Source organism: Rattus norvegicus, chromosome 16 (genome assembly GCF_036323735.1).
Source record: "Rattus norvegicus strain BN/NHsdMcwi chromosome 16, GRCr8, whole genome shotgun sequence".
NCBI lineage: Eukaryota > Metazoa > Chordata > Mammalia > Rodentia > Muridae > Rattus > Rattus norvegicus.
In genome coordinates, this window is record NC_086034.1 from 48,600,387 (window position 1) to 48,620,578 (window position 20,192).

The 20,192-nt window shown below is 35.8% G+C and overlaps 1 protein-coding gene across 12 annotated transcripts in view; it reads left to right on the forward strand.

The window, feature by feature from the left end:
* Tenm3 (teneurin transmembrane protein 3) overlaps positions 1 to 20,192 on the forward strand; it is a 2,726,621-nt gene that overhangs the window by 615,655 nt on the left and 2,090,774 nt on the right. The window lies entirely within an intron of this gene.

Genomic DNA, 20,192 nt, shown 5'->3' on the forward strand with positions numbered 1-20,192 from the left:
AATAGGATAGTTGGCTATCACTGTAAAAAGTACCACAATTAGCTGGGTTTGGTGATATATGTCAGTAATTCCCCACAGGGACAGCAACATGGTGATCTAATGGACTACGTAGACCACTTGGTGTCTTATAATCTAGATTGTTTTTATAGTTAACCCTGCCTAAAACATACACAATAATTATATACATTTGCCAAGAGAAGGAGCTACAGGGGAAGAAAGTGTAGTCTATTTGCATATAGAGATTAGAAGAGGAACAGGGTTCAATATCTCTCCTGGAAAGGTGGCATATTGGACTTAGGCAAGTCAGTCAAGACATTTTCTACATTCGTTCAATTTGCTCGCCTACATACCTTTTCTCAAATGCACCTACTTTTTGGTGAGAATTCATCTTTAATTCACACTATTAAATTGCACCGAAAAGACATTTTTGGTTCTTGTAGTTAGCTTCATGTATCATTTTGGAAACTCGCCGTATTGACTCTTCTGGCAAAAGCTAAGGTTTGAGGCTCATGACATTAAATACTGTTCAGAGAATTCTTTGATGTTTTCAGACACATTGACATCAAGAAGAGAAAGAAAAAAGGAAAGAGGAGATTTTTAAGACAAGCATGATTTGGCTTTTTGGAAATTCTAAGATTTTATTTGAGAATCAAAACTGTCAAGGAAAAACTTGAAATTTAAGACATAAAAGATGTTTCTAATACATCTGTGTGCTTCAAATGATACTGATTAGATATTCTACAAATACATGTATTTTCCCTTAAAACCAGTTATACAGTAGAGAAAGTAAGAGCCATCCAGTTCAGAAATCTTGGAAGAATCACTCACTTATAAAACATTTTCCAAGCAGCCCATACTTAAGAGTTCTAATTTAAAAAGCTAACATTTAAGAGTTTTCTACCTTGTAACAGAGAGCAGGTTTATGCAGGTCCTGGGCAGTGCCCCTGTGTTGTGGTTTACAAGCAAAACGTTTTAAGAAAGAAGAGAATTCCTTTTGAACATCCTTTCGAATAGGGCAGAATTTACAAGGAATAATCGACAAGGGGATTACAAGACTTCTTGATTCATGTGATGAAGTTTCTACTTTGTTTCCTTTTTGCTCATTATTTCATTGTCCACTTAATTTACTAATATAAACCACCCGGAGGAATTAAAAAATTCAATTTTGTCTGTGTGGTGGGTCTTTTAGCATTGGCAAAATGCAACGAAATAGAAAGTTATTCCCAATCAGTGAAAAATGTTTGAAGAGTCAAGGCTAGAGAGAGAGCTAGGTAAGGATATAATCAGACCTAAGGTTTGGAGCAGTAGTTGTAAGTTTGCAGACTGTTTCCAGTGTTTTGAAGAAAACAGAGCATATAGTTTACTTATAATAGAGGAGAAAGGTTAGAAAGTGGGACGGCGTTAGAGAGCCCTATGCACTTTTATGTTTGGCTCATTTAACTTAAACAATAATGCATACTTTACCATTAGGATGATTTCGAGTAAATTTTTTATTTAATTAAAAGTTCATCCATGTTAAAGATTGAACTGCTAAATTTCAAAAGTCAAATCCCCCTGGCTAAATTTACTCTTTTCTTCATGCACTGAAAACCATTTTAATGCAACCTCTAAAAATTGCTGTTACCTATAGAGTGAATGTGGTTCAAGGCCAGCAAGCCACAGCTCTGCTATTGAAGGCTAGCAGCTCACACGTAGAATTAATGTGAGGTGCTCAAAGTCAGAGCTGAATTTCTCTATGTCTTCCTTAAAAGCAGCCCTCCTTAGCACTCATCTAGAAACGAGTTTAGGGTACTTCTCTTACCAACAAACATTTGAGATTTTCTGTTCACAAAAATATTGCCAATATTCATATTCATTTTTATTGAAAATAGGTTCTTCTCTCATACAACTTTCCCTAACTCCCTTCCTCCCAGCTTTCACCCAACATCCCTTTTCCCCCAGATTCATTCTCTCTTTATTTGCCTTCAGAAAAAAACCAGGTCTCTATGACACGACAACTAATCACAGCAAAACAAGGTCTGAGAAAGTACCGTATATTGAGGCTGGACTAAGAAACCCAACAGGAGATCAAGGAGTCCTAAGAACAGGCAAAAGGGTCAGTCACACCTGCTTCAACTGCTACGATTCCCATCCAAACACCAAGCTAATTGCTATGATAAATATGCTGAGGGCCTGGTGCAGAACCATGCAAGCCCCCATGCTTGGGACTTCAGTCTCTGTGAACTCGCGTGAGCCCTGTGTAGTTGATTCCATGGGCCACACTCTCCATATTCCTTCTGATTCAGTTTGTCTTCCCTTTCTCCTCTCCTGCTAGAGCTCCAAGGGGAGAGACCGGATGGAGAACTCCGATTTAGATGCTCTCTCTGCATAATGTCTGGTGTGGGTCTCTCTGCACCTGCTCACATCTGCTGCCAGAGAATGCCTGTCTGATTATGAAAGAACAAGGTGTAGACCATTGAGTACAGCAGAATATCTTTAGGAATCATTTCATTGGTTCTATCCTAGTCTCTGGCTTTTCCAGTCTCTGACTCATAGCCATCCAGACTATATAGGGCATGAGCTCCTTCTCCTAGCATGGACATCAGGTTAAATGCAACATTAGTTGTCAAAGATGCTAGAACATAGGGGTAGGCTCCATGCAGGTACCAGATCTACCTCTCTATGTTCAAGTAGATGTCTAGATGGTGTTCTAGTCAATTGGGCCCTACTGTCAGTCTTCAGAACCAGACACTGTCTTTTTTTTTTAATCTTTTAGTGGATATTTTCATCAACCCCCAGTGAACGTGATTGTTGGGGGGAGGGCGGCAATGGGGGGAGGATGGGGATGGGAACACCCATAGAGAAGGGGAGTTGGAGGGGTTAGGGGATGTTTGCCTGGAAACCAGGAAAGGTAATAACAATTGAAATGTAAGTAAGAAATACTCAATTTAATAAAGATGGAGAAAGAATGTGACTGGTATAAATAATAAACAAACACAAAGCCATAGGAGAGACAAGCATTGAGGAAAAAGTTTGTGAACTCTACAAATTTATCACCAAATAATTCCTGGTTTGTAAATTATATTCGCCTGTAGATTTTAATGTTTACCACATAAAATCACCTTTGTTTAATAAAATAGTTGCCTTTGTGTAGTTCTAAAAAACAATATTTAATTTTTGCATTTGCTTGTTTAGTTGGTTTTGTTTTCTGTCTAAAGGGTCTCATGTGTTCAAGGATGCCACTGACGTCCCTATGTAGGAATGATTTTGGAAGTCACTATTGAAAATAGAGTCCTGTAGAAGGCTAAAGTCTTCTAACTATAATCAGGAAAGTAATTGGCTTATGAACCAAAAGCCAAATTTCTTTAAGTTGTTTGCACAATGACTCAAAATTTTGATTGATATTTCAAATATTAAAATGTGAGTGGTTAGCCATCATTCCTAGTATATACATACTGTTTCTACTCTTCAAAAGTAAAGCCAGTGAAGTTATAGAATTTGCTGACTGTTCCAAAGAAGATAGCTCAAGAATGTACTGTCTTCCTGCATAATATTATACACCTACCCAACACACCAACCTTGATATGTGATAATATAGTGTAGATATATGGAAATGTTACTTTATATTCAAAGCATTTTGCATATACATATATAAAACAGGCTACATTTTATCTAACCTATTTATTTTTAATTCCTTTCTATGGTTCCGTCCAAGTAATAGTTTTGCCATGTAGAATCAAAACAATAAATTCTGCATAATTACTTGCAAATTATATTTTCCACATTCTAACAACATTAATAGCCATGCATACATATAACACAGGGCAAACGTTGTTATTTTCATCAAGTTTCAAAGTCAAGATTGTGCTTTGTCTCTGGAGGTTTGATGTCTTTGGATTGAATTCACACTTGTCTCCCGTATTATAAAGCATTTTCAAGGAGATGAGAACAACTGTGACTTGCTATTGTCACACTGTCGTCTCAGTGCTGATAGGTTAATATGACTACTTCTGTAGCTTGACTTGGAGCATTAGTCCAACCAAGTGAAAATGACATTTCTCAAAGACTACATTTATTTATCTGTATTTATACCTCAGCCAGGTTGAAAATAAAATTAGAATTGTTTGAATGATGTTAATTGTTGAAGATAAAAAAGACTTCACATATTAATGCTTAAGAATACTTTTCAGTACACTGCAAGTCAAACTTCCATGAATGTTTCTTTGTTGAACTTGCTTTAGAAACAAGAGAAACCTTTGATTCCTGGAGTACTTGCAGTGGTTCAAATGTGCCCTCATGAAGCATCCTTAAAAGGATTTAAAACAAATATCTTCCCAGGTGACAGGCCACTAATTTTTACATATTTTCCTCTGTCCCAAGGATTTGGGCTTAACGTGTACTCACATCCATAAAACTCTAATATTATAAAAGAGGTATTCGTGTTTCTTACTAGGAATTGAAGTATTTATTGTAGAAATGTGTAACTGAACAAATATACTATTATGTTTCTGATGGTCATAAATATCATTCTTTAATTTCCTATATCATGCTAAAAGGTATGGTCCTAAATATTATCTCTAAATATTTAGTTACCTCAATCCATTTTAGATTGATCCTCTTAAAATGAGCTAGTTTTATTGACTGCTAGGTGTACAGTTACCATATTTTGTGCATGAGAAAAGGAAAGTTTTAGAACATCAAGGCAATGTGCCACCAAAAACTGTTCCCTGAAACACAAGTGAAACACATATCATAATCACATTATTATATGGCTTGCATATCATAATCACATTGATATATGGCTTTCATTTACCTTGGGAAAGGGATCCTCTACTTCTCTATCCTGTATTTCATTATGATCTATTTACAATAAAATTATTCCAATACCTTGATTCCATTTCCTCCTTCCAATGTAATTGAGAATATTTCCATAACTGTCTCTTCAACAGTAGTTTTCTCTGAGCTCCAGTAGGTTTCATCTTAGTTTATTTGGGCTACTTTACAAAGTACAGCAGACTAGATGGCTTAAATAAAAACCATCTCGTTCCCTGGAAACTCTTGACAAAGGCGTGCCTAGAGCTTGCAGATGGTTATGTTTTCAGTGTATGTCCACAGGGACATACATTGAAAGGGGAATTTAAGGGAAGACAAAAAGGGAAATCAGTAAGAATATGAGAAAGGGGAGAGAATGTGTTCTGTTCTTATAAAGCTTCAAGTTCCAACATGACATCGTGAGGCATCATTTTCCTGTTTAATTGGCTACCAATAGCCTCATCTCTGAATGTCATCATGTTAAGTTATCATCACTTTGAATATCAGAGTCTACCAGACTTAGTAGTATGCAGTTCAGAACATAGCATTATCAGTTTCTCTAGAATCAGTATAAACTCTGTATGTAATTAGTTAATGATATTGCACTGCTGGGAACGTTATTTCATATGACTTGTCAATTCTTACATCCATTCATTAACTTAATAGGATTAAATTTCCATCAGTTAATGAGAGTCTGGTTGTTACCACCATGGGATCCCATCTAATACAGGCTTGAAGTGCCTTAATCTCAAAGAGTGATCTATGTGGTCACTGAAGATGACATCGCAAGTGAAAGTTGACATAGCACCAATTTACTCATCCTTATTAACTGAAAATCAAGTCTGTATATGACTCTTGAATTCCATCCTCTTTTTTCATCATTGAACTTATTTTTCTTTGTCATTTATTTATATAACAAATATAATAATTACACTTGTGATCATAGTATATATATAGTATATATACATGTGTATAGAACAAAAACCTACATTTCTTAGGGGCCAGCATCCATTAAGTGAGAAATTAATATGTACACAGTTATAAAACAATAGGATTTTAAATTTTCAGTTAAAAATGTGTTTTACCCAGTTTGCAAAATCAGTATTTTTCATATTTTTTTACTTAAAAAATATTTGTCCATGTGTTCTGATTTTAAGTACTCAATAGTTTCTTTGTATATCAATGAGTGACCGAATGATTGATTTTGTTGTTATTTTTAGATGGTAAAATACCATGTAGTCTATATTTTTGAATCTGGTAAGATAAAATAAATTCTGGGTAGGATAAGTTTTTCAATGATATATTTTGAAAATTATTATTAAGCAACAGGGGGATACTTTACTTAAATATGAGTAAGAAAAGACTTATGAGAATTTTACCACTATAATGAATCCTAAAGACCCAAACCAGAAGACTTCATCCTTTATGAAATGTTTGATGCCTTAAGTTTAGTAACTTTTGGAATAAAATATACAAAGTCTTTGATGTTCTTGGAAGGTAGACCATTGTAGACATTTTTAGATGATAACAAATGATTTTACTTCAAGAGTCTCTCTTCTGTTTTTTTTTCCTCAAGACATTTTGACATCTTTTGCCATGGTGTTGTACAGGATGAATTTTTAAAAATGATATTTGTGCTATATACTTTCTTATTGTTTTCTGGGAAATAGTGCTGAACATTAAGAGAAATATCTCTTGTTGGCTTCTGTAGCTACTTTTAAATTCATTGAGGTTACTCATTTATTGAAGTATGCACCGTTTTGGTTTTCCAAAAAATGAAAAGAACATACACATATACAAAACAATCTATGGAGATGATAGAATCAAGTCTGTTGTACCGCTAACCCGAATGTGAGAACGAAATATAAATAGCAAGGGGTTGGGTGACAATGTTAAAGATTAAGTGCATGAGTTGTTCAAGCTCAGACAGTCAGTAAAATGTTGAAGAAATTTGAATACATATTGGGCTATCTGACTCGCAGCAAAAAGTGGTCATCTTAGTGATGTGATGTAATGACGAGCATGGAAGATGCTAAGAATCCTGTCCTGGAAAAGGAGATAATGCAATGCAGAACATGCTAATCCAGAGAGAAGATGAACTTAGAGGAGGTGGAAGACGGATTGGAACATGGAGCAAACTTACCTGGGAACTTTTTGCGTTTTCTTAGCCCAGTGTGTCATCTCCATAATGATCTTTGTATGATATTATATCTCCAAACTACCACTAAGCAATTACATGGGGTTATAACATGAAGAATACAACAACCAATTCTACCAATGCTTAATAACTCATATGTAGAAGACACTGACAAAAATAAATGAATTTGGAAGATTTCTGGCTTCAAATGCCTATTTATTCCTTTAAATTTCTATACAAAGTAAATGCCCAATTATGAATTTGCTTGCCTATGTATTTAGGGAGATAATTTAATTCTTTATTAATGTACTAAATATTTTCCATATTTTAAGGTAACTAGTATTAAAATAAAATAGAGATTAACTTAAAGATTAAGTCAGGAAGATGTCTAAAATGAACACTGCATAATTTATTGTCAAACCTCCATTACCTAGTGCAATGGTTGGCAAATATTTTGGCTTCAGTAAATGTTTGCTGAACTGAATTAAGAGTACTAAACTGACATTTCTTATTTTAGTTTTCAAAATGTAAACCAGAGGCCCCCAACTACTTAAGATGTATAGCCTAATACCCCATTACCATTGAGCAATTTACATTTTAACTGCCCAGATAATTGATGCTGTGATGTTGCCTAAGGATTCCCTATTCCCATCACCGCAGGAAGTCTCTATATTTTCTGACCTCCCTGTCTTTAAGAAATAAAGTGACAGAGAATACAACAAAGTTATGAATGTTATTTAGTTCATACAAACAGTTCTTTCAATGCATCAAATTTCCAAGCTGCATCAAATGACCGACAGTGACTCTACTAGTAGTTAATGGAGTTAGAGCTGATAATGGAGTATTCACAAAGCAAAGCAAGCATCTTCCAACCAAGCTGTTTCGGAAAATCCTGCATGCCTGACCTCATCCGCCTTATGGTACTCTCCACTCTTTCTTTTCATTTTTTTAAATCTGCGGCAATTACAGCCAGATTTTCCAGACCAATCAATATTTGTCACTTTGAGAGACCTCTTCCTGGATTGTAAGAGCACAGGCTGACTGCCATGGCCAATTGCTGGCACTTCACACTGCTGCTCCGTCGTATTTGAATGTGTGCTGCATGGCGAGTTTTGTTACTGTGTCTGCTAACAATCCTTGTTCAGCACACTCCAGTATGCTTGCTGGGATGGAATGATGTCCTCTTCAGCTCAAGTACACTGAATGCAGTGCTTCTGTGCTGTAGTACATACACCAGGACTATAAGAGGAGCTCGTTGATGAAGAAGGAGTAACCTTCTGGTTTGTCATTTACAGCATAATGTACTTACATATGACCCCATTTTCTTCAGTGCAATTAGCTCCATCAGCTATCTTTGGCACACTTTTAATTGATATCTGTGACTACCACAGAGCTAGGATATCCACTTGAGATTAGAAATATAAAAAAGAAGTTGAGGATATATAATTTACAATAGACTTTTCTTAATAGGAGTAGCTACGTGGTAGAATGAATCAAGCTGTATATCCTTTGTGGAAGATTTTTCAGAAGAAGTTTTGGCTTATCATACAGTTATCAGTTAGAAATCATCTTTGGGGCTATCCAAACAAAGAGTTCCAGGATCTCTTATTTATTTCACCCCTATCTTACAATCATGGAAATAGAATGACATCTTGATTTATTTTTTGAAATTAAAAAAAAGTCTCATCATATAAAATTTAAGTGTGGGGGTTGGGGATTTGGCTCAGTGGTAGAGCGCTTGCCTAGCAAGTCCAAGGCCCTGGGTTCGGTCCCCAGCTCCGAAAAAAAAAAGAGAAAAAAAAATTAAGTATGGTCTAGATGTCATGCCATCAAAACATGTCCCACTAGTCAAGGGATAGCAATGTCACTTGTATATAATCTTTTTTTCTAATTGAAGATGAAGTATAAAAATATTGAAAGTAGATATGAATTAACTATTCACACTGTCAGTGTATTTATATCTCTACAATTATACATAGAGTTATAAAGTAACAGAATTATTTATTTGTGATCATGACCTATTATTATCAATTTTTCTTTTATTTATGAATATATGATGATGTTAAATGTAATAGCAATTAAGTATTTCATTGACTGATAGCAATGTATGATGTTTCAAAATTAAAATAGTGTTGTGTTTTAACATGCTTGAGAGTGAAGGAAAAATGTCCTGTAAAAACACTTATTTGATATCTGTGATACTTCAGCTTCTATTGAGGAACTCACATCCTAGATAATATTACTTTATATAACAAGGTTATTCTGCATAATTTTCTTATCAAGTTGTTAAATTGGTTGCCTGAGTTTCTTCAGGCAAAGTTAGTGGTTAATCAGACCACTATATTTGAAACAATATAAAGTGGCATTTATGTCATCAAATCATATCGCATCCCTAATTAAGAATATAAATGGTTAGAAGTGAGAAGTTACTATTTTCAGTTGTACGGTTACATGCTTCATGCAATATGCACATTTTTAGGTTCAATAAAAGAAAATTTGATTCATTTTTTAATAAAATACATCATATACTGAAAGTTTATATTTGTGATTTGGGCAAAAATAGATGCAGAAGATATGACTGCATTAAGTCATTAAATAAATTACTATAGTTAAATCGCTTCATACTTGAGAATCTATGGACAGAAATATTTGTAATGAGAAACAAACCTGGAGATGGTGGTACAGGCCTGCAATTCCAAATATACTGGAAACTGAGACAAGAGTATTCTAAGTCCGACACTTGCCTGTGCTACAGACTAAGTCAAGAACAGTCTGGGCTAGTAAATTGAATCTTGTGCTAAGAGAGGGGCAGAGACAGAGAAGCAGTGACAGAGAAACAAAGACAGAAGACAGACAGACAGAGGCGTCATATATAGGTCAGTGAAGACATTTTTGCTTAGTATGAATGAGGTGCTATGTTGCACATGCAGCATCACAGAACACAGAACAGTGACATACCATGTTCTAAAACATTAATTACTTTAAGAAGCACTATAGATGTGCCAGAGGTGCAGCTGAAGTTCTATAAAATTCTCTAAACTCTGATATGAACAATGATGTAACAATAACTGTCAAGTATTATTAAGTTTTAAGAATATCTTTACTATTAACTCAGAACTAAATATGTACTATGAGAAATGTCTGGAAATAATGACTTAGGGGCAGCAAGAGAGATCAGCATACAAAGACTCTTCTTACTCAAGTCTGAGACCTAATTTCCAGCTTCAAATTAGGGTGGAAGAAGATAAACAACTCTGTAAATTGTCTTCAGAGTTCTATAACCACAAACACACACACACACACACACACACACACACACACACACGTATGCATCATGCAATATGAACACACAGAGACACAATAATAAATACTTTAGGGAATAAATGATAATTCATTAAACAATTTGAAATTCTCCTTTTGATCCTTAAAAACTAAATATACGTAATCTGTTGCTGCCATTGTGACTGTACAGTCAGAAGTGCAGGTTTCTTTTACAAAGTTGCTTATAGTGAGGTCCCGAGATATCTTCACAAGCTGTCGTGATCCTCCTGATAGCACTAAGACAAAAAAGGAAAGAAATTCATAGCCCTTCACTTTAAAGACAGACACAGAAACATCACATGTAATTCTCTGTAGTTCCTACTGGCTAAGAATTGACTGTATGCCTATGGTTAACTTTAATGCAGACTTGAAAATGCAACTTTCAATGGCCAAGTACCAAACTACAGCTCTAAAATTTTATCTTTTCAAAGAGCAAGAAGAAGAGGAACAAGAATGAGGGTATACTTGGGAAGAAATGGTATTTTTCAATGTAGAACACATAATTAATAACATTCAGAAATCTTGGAATATGTACCTTGGGAACAACTCCTGGGATAATTCTCTATTTCTGGACTTAGACTTCTCCAATCTCTATAGAATATATTTCATTAGTTCCATTCTGCTTGGGTAAGTCTTGCTCAGATTTTTAATTTGCCCTAGAAAACTTTCATGAATTCCCAAGTATGACTTAGGTCATCATAACTTTAGCATATCCTGCATGCAATAATGATTTTTGTTTTTTGTGTTTCTGCAACAAAGCCTAAAATGTTGTATGTTATTTTTCTTCTTGTTTTTTTTTTAATGAATGAATGAGTTGCATGAATTTACTCTTCATTTTCAGTGACTATACAGTTAGGTCTAGTGTGGTCCAAGGCAGGGAAATATACCTGCCACAGTCTTGGTTTCAGAACTATCAGCTCTCTTCCCCTCATGAGTGACCATGTTTTGCTATTGATCCTTGCAATAGGAGTGCCACACACTCTAACAGAATGATCCGGGAAATGAAACCAAATCAGGGAGTTTATATTTTTATAAACGTCAAAAATATTACTAAGTATAGAGCTCATAACAAAAGCTAACTTTAACTTTTGCATATTATCATGTAAAAGGGGCACAAACACATATCAAAATTCCAATGTTGGGAAAGCAACACAGTGTTTAACGTAGAATATTTGGTAGAACATTCTCTGACATAGAAATCTTCTTTCTAATCTAGCCAGTTATGACAACTGGCAAGAGTTGGGACTAGGGGTCCCTTGTTAAATGTGCCTCCTATGCCTGACAACCTATTATTTTTACTGGATTTAAACGATTAAAATGTAAAATTCAACCTCATATTTTTCTTCATTTTTAATTCTTTTATTTCTTGAGATTATAATTACATTACTTTTCTTTCTGTCCTCTCCCAACACTTCCTTATACTCATCCTTACTTTCTTTCAAATTCATAGCCTCTATTTTTCTTTGTTGTTATAAACATATATTTATATGTTTACACATATACCTTCCTAAATACACACTGCTCGGGCTGTATTGTGTTACCTGTGTGTGTATTTCTAGGGTTGAATAATTGGTATTGGATCACCAGTTGGTATGTTTTCCCTGGTAGACAATATTTATCCTGCGGTCTACATTCCTTAGTCCCTTTGCTTTGTGAGGACTGGTCATTTGGGGCTTTCTTCTGTCTACACTGGGATCTTTATTATGTCCCCTTGTCCAGCTCATGTTTGCGGGTAATGTTGATGAGAGTGTACGGTTGTAGCTTCTGGGACCCACCATCTCCTATTAGCTATGATCTTTCGCCTCCCTCCTGCACAAGGATCCCAGAACCGCCTGTGCAGGAGTTGCTTTTGAGATGTATTCTTTGGGACTGGGCTCCACAACTCTGCATTTTGCTTGGTTGTAGTTTTCTGTAATGCTCTCTGTTGCAAAGATAAGTTTCTTTAATGAGGAGGTGGGAAATACATTTATATGTGCACATAAGAGCAAATGTTTGGAATGTAGTTAGAAATCATGCTGTTTTAGTAAAGAGGCTCTTGTGCATTCTAATACTCTTATACATTTCTTATTTCTTTGATAATTTTATACAACATAGATTGCTCACTCTCAACAACCATTCATCGCCAGAGTTCTCCTCATATATTCTTTCTTCCGTTCCTCCAACCCACTTTAGATTGTGCTCCTTTTTCTTTATTTTAGGTGAGACTATCTTTCAGGAGATGTTCCAGTCCTCTAGTTCTTACAATCTTTCTGTGTTTGCCTGGGATGTTTTCTGACCCTGAAGTGCAGTTGTTGTGCTGTAAATGTAGTAGGTAGAAGCAAGTAACTCATAGCTAGTTGATTTCTGAACTTGGAACAGCTGTGGTTTCTGTAGTGGTCTCCCTTTCCTGCGCAAAGAAGCTTTTTTAAAAATTATTTCTTTTCTTTTTACTATTTACACACATTACATCCCAATTGCGGTTTCCCTTATACCCACTAATTCAAACCAGCCCCTACTCAGCAACCTCCCCTTACCCTAAATACATTGTCCTGTTTCCCATTAGCGGGAAGGAGGGAGGGGAAGGGGAGGGAAACAGAGAGGGGATGGGGAGGAAGAGAGGGAAAATAAAGAAAAGAAAAAGACAAAAGAACAGTTCTACTAGGGATTTCAACGAACATGGAATCACAAATTACAATAAGGCTAGACACAACCTCTCATACCAAGGCTGGTTGAGGCAACTCAGTAGGATGTTAAGGATGTCAAGCGCAAGCAAAAGCTTCAGAGACACGCACAACTCCCTCTGTTCAGAATCTCATAAGAACACCAAGCTACATAATCATAACATATATGCACAGTACATAATGCAAACCCATATAGGATCAGGATGATGCTTCTATTTCTGAGAGCCCCTAAGAATCATGAGTAGTTGATTCTGTGGGTTATGTTCTTATGGTGTTCTGAACCCCTTTGGTTCTTATAAGCCTCCCCATTCTATGGGGTTCCCCTGGCTTCTCCTAGATTTGGCCAAGGGGCTCTGATCCCACCAGTTGCTGGATGAAGTTTCTTTGATGACTATTATGCTAAGTTCTGGTCTATGAATATAACAGAGTATCATTAAGAAAATTTCACTGTTTTTTGTTTGGTTGGTTGGGGTTTTTTTGTTTCATTTCGTTTTGTTTTGTTTTGCTTTATTTTGTTTTGTTTTGTTGTTTTACCAGTCATACGTGGTTTTATCCTGGATTTCTGGGTTGCCCAGGCCCTGGTTCCTGACCTTTCACACAATGTGTAATGTGACCCTCAAGTTGGCCCAGTCATTGATTGGCTTCTCCCACAGTTCTGCACCTGTATTTTTCCATCACATCTTAACAATAGAAACATAATGCAGATCAAAGATTATGTGTTTGGGTAAATATCTCAGACTCCCTATGGGGAATGTCGCAAGGCTACAGATGGACAGTTCTGGATCTGAATTCCCTTACTAGGAGACTTCTTTAGGGACACTCTTGTAGGTTTCAAGGAGTTTCCATAGCACTAGGTTTCTGTATCAACCCCAAAATGCCTCCCAAATTTAGTAGTCTTTCCCATTATCCCCCCTCCAATCCACCTGAAAAATCTATTATATTTCCCTTCCTAGAGAGAATCCTAGGAAGGATTCCTGTGTAGATTCTCTTCTCATCTCACCTTTTACAAAAGCCATTTTGGATGGGGGATAAGAGCTAAACTTATTTGTTGGTATAATAATAAGTAATTAGAATGCAATTGGAAATTCTACTGGTTTAGGATACAGACAGTATTAAGTTCTTTACAGACTCTCCAACAATGGCTATAGCCACATATTTCTATTGCCATAATCAGACTAAACAAATTGAGAAAAATCTTGTAAACGTAACCAATGAAAATTGTCCAGTTTTATTTGGCATAAAAACTAAATGGTTGCATTCATTTTTAATGGATTCATGAGTATAAAATGTTAAAATTTATGTTTCAAAATAATCTATATGATTTAACTATACTTTATCATACCTTTGTAAAAGAACAAATTTATAAAAAAATCCAATGATTGTCTGTTTGATTTTAAAAGCTGCTCTACCTCAGAAACTGCCTTCTGAAAACATTTCATCCATAATACACATGATAACATAATAATTCAGTACAAGTAATGCTTTGAATAATTGATGTATTAAATTGAGCTGATAAATTCTGGTTCAATCCAAAATTTACAATTCATTCGACTACACTCTTGTTTTGAAATACCCATGTCTTGATTGTAAGAATCAAACAATTTAGAAAAAAAGAACTTCAAGAAAAAAAATCAAGTCTCTAGTCTGTAATTTTTTATATTTAACAGAAACCAATTATTTTTGTAGGGAAAATGAAAGCAATATGGTAGCACTGCTTTAAATCTAGATCTGAAGTGATTTTTCTCTATAAAAACATCTTACCTAAAAAAAGAGTGAGAGAAATCAAGTAGATTAGATTAAAATCTGAAGTGTTAAATGATTAGCCGATAGGCCATGGGAAAGCATCAGGAGCCAGCCTTGCTGCTTTCTGGGACAGAGGCACAATCAGATGAAAAGAAAATGGGAAAATGTACATTAGGTACCCGGTTTAAAAAAAAATAAGGCTGTCTGCAATCAGTTACAGTTGACTGCAACAAAAATTAGTTTCTAGGGATCAAAGGAAACGAACGGCTGACCAGGGCAACCAAAATATCCCACAGTGTGTTAAATATTTATTACTGAGCCACTCTGCCCAAAACAATTTGAATCCTGGCACATTTCCACTAAAATAGCTCATCAGTAATTAATTTGGCATGTCATTTTGCATAAAATTAGTCATTAATATTAGTCCATGTGCATGATATTGAACTTTTTTTCATCGTGGGATTCAATCTCTCTCCCTTCAGACACTTGATAAAACAGCCATTTTACATTTTGTTCTTGAACGTGAGCCATATATTAAAAATAAAGAAAGGTAAGAAAAGCATTGCGATCTGCATGAGGGAGACATCAAAGTTTATAGACCCAATTTGTTGGAGGATTTTCAAGGTCACTGCATTTTTCTTTTTCCACTGCTTGATATCCTAAGTGCTATGATAGGAATAGATCCTTGGACAGCCTTGGCGCTTTAATGAACTATCAAGGCATGTTCAATAGATTTTCTTTTCAATGGGCTCTCAAAGCTTAGCAGATTATAAGTAGAGCATCTGCAAAACACATCATCTTGTGTGAGCCATTTTTCCCGATCTTTTAAAAATTAAATGCATTCTAACTAAGAATGACATCGTAAGCTAAGAGGAAATGGCTATCAGATATGATCCTGCAGGCACACATTTCTTACTTTGTCCTAGCTTTCCAATATTGTGGTAGGATCACTATGTAAACTCTGCAGGATTGTAAAATTTTGTTGGAAAAAATGTAATATTTTACTCAATGTGACAATTGGAAGTTAAATTACTGCTTTCCTTCCTTTAAAAAAATATTTTCTGGGATGACCTTGGACACTGGACAACAAATACTCCAGTCTTCCTTGGCTCAGGTCATCTTTCCCATGTGCAAGTCTGAATCATACAGACAGCACATGTTATACTTAGGAACATATATGTATATAAAAATATATCCATGTAATAACAATGAGTGAAAAAGAGGTCATGTGTTTGAAGGAGTGTACGGAGGGGCATCATGGAGAGTATGGAGTGGGAAATATAATAAAATGATAATTTCAAAAAACATGTTAGCAAAATTAAAAAAGATGCTCAACAAATTGTTCTTTCCCATCTCTTTGTGGACATTTCAGTGTAAGTAAGTCATTTGGAGACAACTTTTAACTAAAGAAATTTGACTCTTCTTACTGTACTGGGGATGGATCATAGTCAAGTATCACTTTCAGAATTTTATTCAAATAGTGATCACAACAGCATTCATTTCTGTAGGTGCTTATGATTGGGTTTAGTTTTGTATACATAAAGTATTAATAAACTATAGAAATTCATTAGACTATTTTGGCGTAAATATCTGGGGTTAAATAGCAAATGCAAATACTTATATCTCTACTGTCTGTCTACAGCTATGTTATTTCTTCTGAGTCTTATTTTCATCTTGAACTGTGTGAGTGCCATTTGTTCCATCCCAGTCCGTGCTCCTGTTCACATTTCTCTGAAATTGTGTCCAGACAGTGAGACAATGTAAGAATTAGAAAATACCATTAGCAATCCAACAATTTCCACTTGGACTGGGGACTCTTAACTTGTGGCTGTTCAATGTCCTTTATTGACTCCATGGAGCGGGCACTGATCTAAGATCTCATTCTGGTTCCTTTCATTTCTCACAATCATGTCTCAAAGAATCCTTTAAAAATATCCATTTCCCTTAAACTATTTTTGTTGAGGAAACTGGGATTCACTAAGGAAAACCATTTGGCCCCATGTTATCTATCCCATGCTATACAGGAAGAAAGAATGCCAGGATTCAAGTTCATTTCTTTTTAATTGTGTTTCTATGCACATCTATTAATACCCTTGTCTCTATTCATTCTCCATGTTCTGCAATGGCACTTTATTCCAGATAATTTCTCACTAAAACGTTATGCAATATGAAAGCCATGGTGGTGTTGATCGCTTTTCTCCAAGACAGTAAAAACATCTGAGTTATTGTTTCAAAACAATAAAAAAAATTCTTACTAATTACTGATTCTTTTCAACCACACACTAGCAACTTCTAATTAGGGATTCTTCCTCCCATTGCTGACATACTCCTGCAGGGACCACCAGTCAACCTGCAGACCAGCTGTGCGTGCCGTCCTCTTTTGCTACACACTTGTATGGTCTCCTCTCTGCCTTTGCCCATTCTCAGTCACGTCATCACCACCAGACTACGTGCCTCTATGACATGTTTAATTAATTGTCATCTTTTCATGTATACACCGTGTTCTTCCGGGCTCTGTTCTTTTGCATTGCCATGTACCAATGACCATAAGACTAGACTGCAGCAATAGCTAAGTAAGCAAAAAGTCACTTCTCTTCTTAGAAAAATAAATCTAAATTTCTGAATATTTGTTAGCATTACTCAATAATGGTGTTTTCATGGCGGAGTGTGTATTTCTAAAGCCTTTCATTTAAATATGGATACCGCAAGTCATCTAGAGGGAAGCAGGAAAGGATTTAAGTGAAAGAAAACAAGATTGGCCACGAGTGATTTATTATTCATGCTGGGTGATGAGTGCACACGGTTTTATTGTTCTTTCTACCTTTATATGTGCTAAAACCTTTGAAGACAATTTAAGTATCTCTTTAAAAGGAAGTGCATGCTAGCTCCCTTTTGATTTAATCTTTTATGGAACAGAATCCTTTTTGAAGTAATGTTTTACCTTATTCTCCGATTCCTCTCAAACGAACCCTCTTTTTTTTCCCAGTACGAGGATAGAATATACGACATCCAAAATTTTGCGTACATTATTTTATGAAAGCCTAAAAATCCTGCCCGTAAAAACTCCAAGGGAATGTCTTGTTATTTTTGTTTTGTGGAGAGTGGAGCTGTTTACTTCACTTCCTTGTCTTCATTGCACTTGAGTAAATGGTGGTAGTCATGTGCTTAGGGCAACATATTGCTGGCTGGTATGATTCATAGTTTTTATTTTCTCGATTTTCAAACAAGCTCTGTGCGATGGCTGTCATAATTTGCTCCATCTCCCAGATGGAGAACCTGTAGCAAGGATCTTTAGCTACTTTGGTCACACTAGCTATTTCCTCAATGATACCTGTCCATTTTTGAACTTTCCACACTATTTTTCAAATCCTCTTTTAAAGAATGAAGCTGACGCAACTCCACACCCCGACTGTCTCGGCTCTGGAGCAGCTCTATTCCTGTACTGATTACACAACCACATGCCCTCCCTGAAACTCTGACTTTCCCACAACGTGGGCTGCCATTCACCAATGGCCCTGTGCCTCTGATGTCCACCAGGCAGGTGGGCAGAACAATATTCAAAGTTGCTCCCAATGATCCTCACATACTAACACTCATTTGAATGACTCTATTTCTGGTTGGCTTAAAGATCAAACTAAGAGATCTGAGGTCCAGCAGAAGGACCCTAACAATGCAGGACCCCCGTGAGCCCTGCTTCCATTCTTAAAAAGTTTCCATAGTACACTGCCATTCTTCGGTCCTGTCACTTTTAATGGCATTTTTTATAGCATTACTGGACTTTGCACACCTAACTCTACTGTACCTGCAATGGAATCAGTGCACGAAGGAAGTTCAGAAAATCTGTGAAGAGCTCCTTTAACTCGTAATTAGTTGCACACTAGAAGCATGTCTGTTTCAGCATACTCATAGGACAGGCCGGATGCCAGTGCGTGAGATATCAATTTGAAGGGAACTAAGAACACAAATGGCAGGTTAAGTAATGAGGCACGTGCTGAGGAATGAAAGGAACATTGGAAAGTTCTCAGTTTGTCTAAGAGATATTGTGGGGGAATACATGTGGAATTTTACCTGTTTAATATGAGAAATATTTAGAAATGAGAAAGAATGTAAGAACCAAGAGACAGGCATCAATCTATCAGTTATAAGTATATGAGAACTTGTCTTTGGTAACCATGATATCAATTTTTGTTAGTTTAATTAAACACCATCAGGCCCTTCATTGACTTAAAATACAACCAAAAACATACAGATATATTGTTGTTTATAGATGCTTCTAGAGCGACAGTATTCATTGACTTAAAATACAACTGAAACCATGTAGATATATTATTGTTTATAGATATTTCTAGGACTGCAGTACAAAAGAAAGGGTAACGTTAACATACACAATATGTAATTTACTGGAATATGAGAAGCTATTTTGAAACAATGTCTGCAAGAGTTAAGATGATACTGCACCTTATATGTAGATTTGCATCCGCAGTCAGATGCTATTTATACAGTTTTAAGATATAGAATATCTTCAATTCCCATCATGATAAGTGCTTATCATTTTCTTGAGTGGCAAAGAAATATTTTTATATAGTAGCTCTCGTGCTGCACTCTGCTGCTCCTGTGGGTACCAGAAAGGATCCCGGAAAGCAGGTTGATGCCTTTCTTCTCTGATTTTCTTTCATATTTCTTCCTGTATTTTCTTTTATTCCTTTCTCCCCTTTTTAGTTTTTTTAATAATAATATATGCGTTTTGCAAACTACTATTGTAGAAAATAGATACACACACCTCACAAAAAAGAAGGAAAGAAAAAGAAGAGAAAAAGAAGAAAAGAAAGAAAGAAAGGAAGGAAGGAAGGAAGAAAGAAAGGAAGAAAGAAAATAGAAAAAAAACATTACTTGGGACATTTTGTTTCTCAACCCTCAACATCTGTTAGCAAGATCCCTGCCATGCCCCTCCCCCTCAGTGATTGACTGATTGTTTTGCCTTTGTATAAAAGCCCATATGAGTCAGATTTTCCCTTGTGAATTTCATTTACTGGTAATGTCAAGTGCAAATCCTTATTAGACCACAGCGATGCACTGTGTAAACCTCTTTAATCACCTAATTGTTTTGCCGGGAGAAAGAGCTTGGGCAGGAAGAATAAAATTCCTTTAGTGATTACAGTGGCATCCTCCAGACTTCTAGATTAAGCAACATCAGAGAAGCGAAGACTCTCAACTCCTTCAGTGTACTAATCTATTACTGTACCCTGGCCCCCTTTATTTTTCTCTTTTGTTGTTTTCTGAAAGAATCTTTATCTGTGCACTGGGTGTGATTAATTATAGCACAATGCATTAAGATAGCATTCTTTCTCTGACTTAGCTGTATTTCAGAGAAGTTTAGTGATATATAGATAAGCTTATCTTGACATACAGAATGATTTAGAGACAGAGACCATAGCTTCACGGAGAAAAATGTTCTTTATGGCTTTCTAGTCAGCTCACCAAAATTTGTCAAAAGACAGTACCTCCAAACTGTGTATGTCTTAGCAATTTTCCAGCTGCAT